The sequence below is a fragment of the Triticum urartu genome, unplaced genomic scaffold (genome assembly GCF_056163025.1).
Source record: "Triticum urartu cultivar PI428250 unplaced genomic scaffold, HENAU_Tu73 scaffold2, whole genome shotgun sequence".
In the NCBI taxonomy this organism is placed as follows: domain Eukaryota; kingdom Viridiplantae; phylum Streptophyta; class Magnoliopsida; order Poales; family Poaceae; genus Triticum; species Triticum urartu.
Window position 1 is genome coordinate 5482524 of NW_028260368.1, and position 8737 is coordinate 5491260.

The window sequence follows — 8737 nt, forward strand, 5'->3', positions numbered from 1 at the left end:
TCTCTGAATTTGGAAGTTACCACTTAGCAGGTTTCCATACCAAGGCTCAATACAATCAAGTCCGTAGCGTCTACCGATTTCGCCATATCCCCATTTCCCTCTTCTTTGAGACCAGGATTCCTTGTGTAATTTCATCCATCTCTTAGTTTTTTTTTTGAATCATTGAGTTCATCACTCAACGTAGTCTAGCAGTTCAGTTCGACTCTATTTGAGAGACCTCGCTTGCTTATTGCAATTCAGAATTGAATTGATTCTATCCTTGATGTATTTGCAATTCAATCCGAATCAATATATCCAAAAGTTTTTATCTCCCCCACCTCCCGTCTTACTTTTTTATAGTATTCAAAATTATACTATAACGCTTGATATTTATTCTTTTTTTCTAATCAGAATTAGCAATTTTATTTACTCTGACTCTATGTTCCCCTTAGTGAAATATTAATCCTCAAATTATTAACAAATAATAAAGTCTATAATGATCGAATGAAAATACCAATAAATTCTATAATTTTATTTTTTAATATCCTATAGTTAAGCATATCAAGCTAACTTTATCTTTAAGAAGTTTTAGTATTTTTTTATTTTTATAAGTATAACTTCAAATTTAGAACTAGTTAATAGCTAAGATTAATAACTAATATCTGAGATTTTACGGATTTCCTATACTATACCTATTTCTATTTGTTACACTATTTCCGTTATGTAAGCCCACTTAGCTCAGAGGTTAGAGCATCGCATTTGTAATGCGAGGGTCATCGGTTCAAATCCGATAGTCGGCTTTTTTTTCTCTATCGATGTTCTACGAACAAGAATCTCTTTTTTTCCGAATTAAATGGAGAATCCAGGATCTTTTATGTTTTTTACCTTACAATTTTGCTAGATACAAAACAATAAAATAAATAATATATATACAAAAAAAAAAAGATTTTGATGAAATTCCATTTTTTGGGGTACTTTAGTTGATTTTACTCTGTTTATCCTGTAGTTTAATTCAGTTTTAATTTCGATGTATTCTGTAATGTAAATACAATGAAATTAATTGTGTAAAATGAAATTTCAATAAAATAAAAAAAGGAGTCTTCATGTCCCGTTATCGAGGACCTCGTTTAAAAAAAATACGCCGTCTGGGAGCTTTACCAGGACTCACTAGAAAAACACCTAAATCCGGAAGTAATCTTAAAAAAAAATTCAATTCTGGGAAAAAGGAGCAATATCGTATTCGTCTTCAAGAAAAACAGAAATTGCGTTTTCATTATGGTCTGACAGAACGACAATTACTTAGATATGTACATATCGCTGGAAAAGCAAAAAGGTCAACAGGCCAGGTTTTACTACAATTACTTGAAATGCGTTTGGATAATATCCTTTTTCGATTGGGTATGGCTTCAACCATTCCTGGGGCCCGCCAATTAGTCAACCATAGACATATTTTAGTTAATGGGTCGTATAGTCAATATACCAAGTTTTCGTTGCAAACCCCGAGATATTATTACTACGAAAGATAACCAAAGATCAAAAGGTCTGGTTCAAAATTATATTGCTTCATCGGACCCGGGGAAATTGCCAAAGCATTTGGCGATTGACACGTTGGAATATAAAGGACTAGTAAATAAAATCCTAGATAGGAAGTGGGTCGGTCTCAAAATAAATGAGTTGTTAGTTGTAGAATATTACTCTCGTCAGACTTGAACTTAACGAAAAAAGGAAAGGTTCATAGAATTTTCTTCCCCTTCCCCTTTCCCCGAACTAAATCGCCCTAAGACCATTACCATTAATTTGTATTTTCCCATCAACTAGCTAAAATTGATTAACCCTAGGATTAGGATCCTTTTTTCTTTTTTCCTCTATGTGTATTTTACATACCACAGTAATTTGCTATAGAGAATTTCTAATTTCTATTAAATCAAAATAAGATAATATAAGATATTATATTATTGCTGGAAAAAATTGTTATTTGATTTGATACATTGTGATCCTTAACGTTGATGAATTAAGAAAAACGGAAAGAGAGGGATTCGAACCCTCGGTAAACAAAAGTCTACATAGCAGTTCCAATGCTACGCCTTGAACCGCTCGGCCATCTCTCCTACATAACTTATTATGGAAAATAAACTGAGTGAATAGCGAGTTTTCTTATTCCTGCAGTACAGGTACAACCGCAACCACTCGGGGGTTCCATAGTTCTATTGGAAAAATTCCTTTTGATCTAAGTGGAAGGATACAGGATTTTTTACTAGAAATTGCGCTCGCTATAAAATAAAAGTTTTAATTTGGGTTTTCCCGCAACTAAAGAAAAAGAAAATGGAAGAATTCTTCTTATTGCATAATAAAATAAAGAAACCTTAGAATTCCGTTTGCATAAGATACGCTACACCATACTATCGAAATCAAAAATAGGGTATGAGACAATTAATAACTTTGAAAACACGAAATAGTTGATAACATAAGTTGTTGTTCAGAAATAGGAAAGTGGAATGAAATCCAGTCTTAGTCAAATATTTCATATCTCTTCGTGTCCAAGCAGAAGGAAAAGGATACAATTTGAGCTGAGCGGAAAATCCATATCTCTCTTATCCATTTAAAGCATATGGATTTAGAGTAGAGCATATGGATCAATCTATTTATAATTATAAGAATCGAATGTGTTTGTTTTTATGTTATTTTGTGAAGGAATGAAAACAATTCTATATAGAATGGGTTGGGGAATTATGCCTAGATCCCGTGGAAATGGAAATTTCATTGATAAGACCTCCTCAATTGTAGCCAATATTTTATTGCGAATAATTCCGACAACCTCAGGAGAAAAAAAGGCATTTACTTATTATAGAGATGGTGCGATTTGACTCTTTTTTTTGCTTTTTTTTTAGCCCTACCTATACCTCAGTCTTACGAAAAAGAGAGGGGGGGTTGGCATAGAGAGAACCAAATTTGTAAAGCAAACAAACCCACGCTTCGGGAAGGTGAGGCGAACTAACAATTCCTTCCGTCGTGTATCCTCGATTGATGCGGCTTCAGATACTTCAATTGTAGATTTGAGTATTGAGCGAAAGGTTACACCTACAGGATATGGTATGGTATGGATTACAGGCCAATCCTACTCTATTAGTATCCGTAGGCAGCATAGGGGAGAAAAGCACTACACCTAGAAATAGGAATCAACAAGAGAAAAACTTTGTTAGAAATTACCCCTTTCCTGATCGGTATCAGGGCTGGGAAGAATGGTTGGGATAACAAACAACCATCAGGTTTGTACTTTGGATACCCCTATAACCATCAAAGATCGTTGAAGTAGCTAATTCCTCTAAATAGGAGGCGTTGAGAACAAAGAAATTATTGGAGCTATCGTTTTCCTCTAGCATTAATAGAATTCATTGGTGTTAAGAAAAACCCTCTTGTGGGAAGGTTGGCTAGAGATTTCTTGGAAAAATACCAGCCCCTTTCGGTTCATAATGAGACGGGACTAATTCTATTTTGATTCTATAGATTATTTCGCTTAGTACTATTATGTACAGAAGGGAGGAGCCGTATGAGATGAAAACCTCATGTACGGTTTTGGAACGGAGATTTTTTGAATAGAATGAACGACCGTAACGGATGTTGGCTCAATCCGAAGGAAATTATGCGGAAGCTTTGCAAAATTATTATGAAGCTACGCGACTAGAAATCGATCCCTATGATCGAAGTTATATACTCTATAACATAGGCCTTATACACACAAGCAATGGAGAGCATACAAAGGCTTTGGAATATTATTTCCGGGCACTAGAACGAAACCCCTTCTTACCGCAAGCTTTTAATAATATGGCCGTGATCTGTCATTACGTGCGACTATCTCCACTATAGAAAGAAAAAAAAAAAAGAGAGGATCAAATTTTCTAGTAAATACTAGAAAAAAAGGGCTTTCTACATAGGGATCGTAAAAACAACGATTTTTCCCTATCAGCTGTAGGAAGGAAGGACACTTCACGAGAATCAAAAAACGAAGAAAGTATGGCCTATACTACTACTCTATGGATAAAGTTTCTCAAATTGATAGAGAAAGCACCGTAAAGATCAATTAGTGAGCGACTGGGTCGATACAACTAAAAAAAACTGCTTACTTATCCCATGATATGGGGCAAAATTTAGGAATCCGCTTATGTAATAGAGCCGATCCACTAAGGGATTAAGCAGCGGTGTAGTATCAGATCCCAAAGATAGTAAGTTCTTTTTTCTTTCTTATGAAAAAAGTCTTTTTCAAGGATTCTATAGAGATTTCATATATGAAAACCGGGATAGTTACCTCTCAGAAAATTTGAACGAAGGCTCTATATCTATCTATGCTTCATTCTTCTGAAGGTGGGAAAAAAGATCAAACTGATTATTGATAAAAATTAGGGTTTGAAACTTAGGTAATTAATTTCTTCTGCTTAACCCCAAGAACAAATTGGATCGATTTTTGATAAATCGAATTCAGTTAAGATAGGGGAAATTCAGATAGCAATTTCTGAGCCGTATGAGGTAGGAAACTCTCAAGTACGGTTCTAAGGGAAGGAACTTCCTATTCCGACCGAGGAGAACAGGCCATTCTACAGGGTGATTCGGAAATTGCGGAAGCTTGGTTTGATCAAGCTGCTGAATATTGGAAACAAGCTATAGCGCTTACTCCGGGAAATTATATTGAAGCACAGAACTGGTTGAAGATTACGAAGCGCTTTGAATTTGAATAAGACCATGCTCCTTCTTTTTCATAAAATGGGTGGTTTGGTTGTTGATCCATTAATCAAATAAATTAGGTCGTAAGATCGAATCAAGAATTTCATTATATCCATTTCTTATACCTTCTATTTTATATGATATTTCATAAGAATAAACCATAGGGATAGGGTCTAGAATAGAAGTAATAAAGTGAATAAAAAGAGGGGGCAATCTAAATATTGCTAATATATTAGGACCATCTTATTAATAATTCTAATGAGTTATCTTGGAATTTAGAATCAAATAAAAAACCCTATATTATGCTCAAGGAAAGTAGATATAGATAGGAGCTTATGCCCTCAAAAAAAATACACTAGTTTCTTAAATTAAAAATAAAAAAGATTTTTTTTCTTACGTCGAGAAATATTTGTTTTTCAAGATAAACAATGTCCGTTAGGCACCTAATCTTTATGTCATAATAGACCCGAACACTTGCCTCGGATTGACTTCAATATATAATTGCTCCAGTGAATAACTAAAAAAAAAATAGAAGGATGGTAGATAGTAAAGAAAAGAACTAATCACAATATCTATCTTTCAAAATCTATCTTTCAAAATCTATCTTTCAAAATATATATCTTTCAAAGATTCACTAAAAAGACAGTTGGCGGGTCTCTTTGTATGTCTTGTCCGGAAAGAGGAGGACTTAATGATTATTCGTTCGCCGGAACCAGAAGTAAAAATTGTTGTGGATAGGGATCCTGTAAAAACATCTTTTGAGGAATGGGCCAGACCCGGCCATTTCTCAAGAACACTAGCTAAGGGCCCTGATACTACCACTTGGATCTGGAACCTACATGCTGATGCTCACGATTTCGATAGTCATACTGGTGATTTGGAGGAGATTTCTCGAAAAGTCTTTAGTGCTCATTTCGGGCAACTTTCCATTATCTTTCTTTGGTTGAGTGGCATGTACTTCATGGCGCCCGTTTTTCCAATTATGAAGCATGGCTAAGTGATCCTACTCACATTGGACCCAGTGCTCAGGTAGTTTGGCCTATAGTAGGGCAAGAAATATTGAATGGTGATGTAGGCGGGGGTTTCCGAGGAATCCAAATAACCTCTGGTTTTTTTCAGCTTTGGCGAGCATCTGGAATAACTAGTGAATTACAACTCTATTGTACTGCAATTGGTGCATTGATTTTTGCAGCGTTAATGCTTTTTGCTGGTTGGTTCCATTATCACAAAGCCGCTCCCAAATTGGCCTGGTTCCAAGATGTAGAATCCATGTTGAATCACCACTTAGCGGGATTATTAGGACTTGGGTCTCTTTCTTGGGCGGGGCACCAAATTCATGTATCTTTACCAATTAACCAATTTCTTGACGCTGGGGTGGATCCTAAAGAGATACCACTTCCTCATGAATTTATCTTGAATCGGGACCTTTTGGCTCAACTTTATCCTAGTTTTGCCGAAGGAGCAACCCCTTTTTTCACTTTAAATTGGTCCAAATACGCAGAATTTCTGACTTTTCGCGGAGGACTAGATCCAGTAACCGGTGGTCTCTGGCTGACCGATATTGCGCACCATCATTTAGCTATTGCTATTCTTTTCCTAATCGCAGGTCATATGTATAGGACCAATTGGGGTATTGGCCATGGACTTAAAGATATTTTGGAGGCTCACAAGGGCCCATTTACAGGACAAGGCCATAAGGGTCTTTATGAATCTTAACAACGTCATGGCATGCTCAATTATCTCTTAACCTAGCTATGCTAGGCTCTACAACCATTGTTGTAGCTCATCATATGTATTCTATGCCTCCCTATCCATACCTAGCTACTGACTATGGTACACAACTTTCCTTGTTCACACACCACATGTGGATTGGCGGATTTCTAATAGTCGGTGCTGCTGCACATGCAGCAATTTTTATGGTAAGAGACTATGATCCAACTACTCGATACAACGATCTATTAGATCGCGTCCTTAGACACCGCGATGCAAATCATATCCCACCTTAACTGGGTATGTATATTTCTAGGTTTTCACAGTTTTGGCTTGTACATTCATAATGATACCATGAGTGCTTTAGGCCCGTCCACAAGATATGTTTTCGGATACTGCCATACAATTACAACCTATCTTTGCTCAATGGGTACAAAATATCCATGCTACTGCGCTGGCGTAACAGCTCCTGGTGCAACAACAAGTACTAGCTTAACGTGGGGAGGCGGCGAGTTAGTAGCAGTAGGTGGCAAAGTGGCTTTGTTACCTATTCCATTAGGAACCGCAGATTTTTTAGTCCATCACATTCATGCATTTACCATACATGTGACTGTATTAATACTTTTGAAAGGTGTTTTTATTTGCTCGGAGTTCCCGTTTGATACCCGATAAAGCAAATCTAGGTTTTCGCTTTCCTTGCGATGGGCCTGGCCGAGGGGGAACATGTCAAGTATCCGCCTGGGATCATGTTTTCTTAGGTTTATTCTGGATGTACAATGCAATTTCGGTAGTCATTTTCCATTTCAGTTGGAAAATGCAGTCGGATGTTTGGGGTACTATAAGTGATCAAGGGGTGGTAACTCATATTACAGGGGGAAACTTTGCACAGAGTTCCATTACGATTAATGGGTGGCTTCGAGATTTCTTGTGGGCACAGGCATCGCAAGTCATTCAGTCTTATGGTTCTTCATTATCTGCATATGGTCTTTTTTTCTTAGGTGCTCATTTTGTCTGGGCCTTCAGTTTAATGTTTTTATTCAGCGGCCGTGGTTATTGGCAAGAACTCATTGAATCTATCGTTTGGGCTCATAACAAATTAAAAGTTGCTCCTGCTACTCAGCCTAGAGCCTTGAGCATTATACAAGGACGCGCTGTAGGAGTAACCCATTACCTTCTGGGTGGAATTGCCACGACATGGGCATTCTTCTTAGCGAGAATTATTGCAGTAGGATAGTGGCTAGGAGGATTTGAAAGGCATTATGGAATTAAGATTTCCCAGGTTTAGCCAAGGCTTAGCTCAGGACCCCACTACTCGTCGTATTTGGTTTGGTATTGCTAACCGCACATGATTTCGAAAGTCATGATGATATTACTGAAGAACGTCTTTATCAGAACATTTTTGCTTCTCACTTTGGGCAATTAGCAATAATCTTTCTATGGACGTCCGGAAATCTGTTTCATGTAGCTTGGCAAGGAAATTTTGAATCATGGATACAGGATCCTTTACACGTAAGACCTATTGCTCATGCGATTTGGGATCCTCATTTTGGTCAACCCGCTGTGGAAGCCTTTACTCGAGGAGGTGCTGCTGGTCCAGTGAATATTGCTTATTCTGGAGTTTATCAGTGGTGGTATACAATAGGATTACGCACCAATGAGGATCTTTATACTGGAGCTCTTTTTCTATTATTTCTTTCTACGCTGTCCTTAATAGCGGGTTGGTTACATCTACAACCCAAATGGAAACCAAGCCTTTCGTGGTTCAAAAACGCGGAATCTCGTCTCAATCATCATTTGTCAGGACTTTTCGGGGTAAGTTCTTTGGCTTGGACAGGACATTTAGTTCATGTTGCTATTCCCGCATCCAGGGGGGAGTACGTTCGATGGAATAATTTCTTAGATGTATTACCCTATCCCCAGGGGTTGGGACCCCTTTTGACGGGTCAATGGAATCTTTATGCCCAAAACCCTGATTCGAGTAATCATTTATTTGGTACCGCTCAAGGAGCGGGAACTGCCATTCTAACTCTTCTTGGGGGATTCCATCCACAAACACAAAGTTTGTGGCTGACCGATATGGCTCACCATCATTTAGCTATTGCATTTATTTTTCTCATTGCCGGTCACATGTATCGAACTAACTTCGGAATTGGGCACAGTATTAAAGATCTTTTAGAAGCGCATACTCCTCCGGGGGGTCGATTAGGGCGTGGGCATAAGGGCCTTTATGACACAATCAACAATTCGATTCATTTTCAGTTAGGTCTTGCTCTAGCTTCTTTAGGGGTTATTACTTCCTTAGTAGCTCAACATATGTACTCTTTACCTCCTT

The 8737-nt window shown here is 37.5% G+C and overlaps 2 non-coding genes across 2 annotated transcripts; one reads left to right on the forward strand and one right to left on the reverse strand.

The window, feature by feature from the left end:
* The first annotated feature begins 706 nt into the window (after window positions 1–706).
* On the forward strand, window positions 707–779 carry TRNAT-UGU (transfer RNA threonine (anticodon UGU)). The gene has a single exon. It is a non-coding gene; the product is annotated as a tRNA-Thr (tRNA).
* A 1221-nt stretch (window positions 780–2000) lies between these two features.
* On the reverse strand, window positions 2001–2087 carry TRNAS-GGA (transfer RNA serine (anticodon GGA)). Its single transcript has one exon. It is a non-coding gene; the product is annotated as a tRNA-Ser (tRNA).
* Window positions 2088–8737: the final 6650 nt, after the last annotated feature.